Raw genomic sequence first — 1323 nt, 5'->3', positions numbered from 1 at the left:
ATTCAACAGAGTTTCTGTAGCTAGCCAAACACCATTATACTGCATGGTAAATTAATTACTGGATTGTGAGACTACTGGGACAAACTTGTCCTTAGCACTCTGCCTCTCAAATATATTGTGACAGGAATTTATTGCTACTAATAGGTCACATTTATCAGGTGTCAGGGGTTTCTAGTTTACTCCTGTGAATGTGGAGTTTCATAGGTGGAAGGGAAAGAAAATGCAGATCATAAGGTTTATTTAGGATGGGATAGCAGGTTTAACACAAATAAGAAAATATAGCTGTCAGTTTCATAGGGTGGTGTATAAAGATCGACAAAACTTAAGAAGATGACGCATTCCAACAGCAAAAGGGTGTTTTAGTTCTTAGTTACAAATTCACTTTCCATGCCAAAACCAAAATTCCAAAATTCAGATTTTGCTTATGTAGTCCTTGTGCAAGAACTTGGCAGTTGTGATCATGGTCGGGTTCATATATCTCAATTCTAAAATTAACAAACGAGGCAGCTTAAGCCTCAACCCAGGAATCCCAGCAAACTAAATGCTGCTTTTGGAGCTTTTTGTACGCAGGATTGCTTATCACAAGTCTTTAATCTGCTGTAAAGCATTATGATGAGCACTGCAACCATCTGAACACCCCCCTCCCAACCTCCAAAAAGACAGGTAATAACAGTTAATCAACCACACATTTATGTGACCAGCGAGTGGGTCAGCTCCTCTCTTCCCTGTCAGCCTGCAGGATTACAACCTTTGGCTTCTGTTTTGCTACTTGCTGGTGTGACTATCCAGTGGACAAACGCTCCTTTGGTAACACAGCAGTGAAGAGGCGAGATCTACTCACCTTTCCTTGTCACAGGGCTGCGAAGAATAAACTCCAACACGCCTGGTTTAACCAAACATCTCTTCACTGCCACGCCATCCTCCACAGCTGCGGAGCCATCTGAGCATTGGCTTTGCCACCGTGACCACCTCTGGGCTCGATGAGCCTTGTGGGTCCCTTCCAACTCAGGAGATTCTGTGATTCTCTGTGACCGCACAGCCACCGGCGCTGTGTGGCCCCGCTGGGGCTCAGCCGGCTCCCCAGCCACCCTCCATGCTCGGGCGGGACATCACTCTTCTCCCTCGCCGGCCAGGGCACAGGGATGAGAGGGACACTTGGCCCCCAGCAGCCAGAAGCCTGAGGGAGCCACCACACCACCGGTGTGCCGAGTGGCGGTGGCCCGGGGACGCCCCTCGCACGCGTAGCGCTCCGCCGTGCGGCGCCGCGCCGGGCGGGGTGAGGCGGGCCGGGCGGCGCCGCCGCGCCCTCCCCGCACTCGGGCC

Source organism: Caloenas nicobarica, chromosome 4 (genome assembly GCF_036013445.1).
Source record: "Caloenas nicobarica isolate bCalNic1 chromosome 4, bCalNic1.hap1, whole genome shotgun sequence".
NCBI classification, from domain to species: domain Eukaryota; kingdom Metazoa; phylum Chordata; class Aves; order Columbiformes; family Columbidae; genus Caloenas; species Caloenas nicobarica.
Note: the sequence above shows the minus strand (reverse complement) of the source record.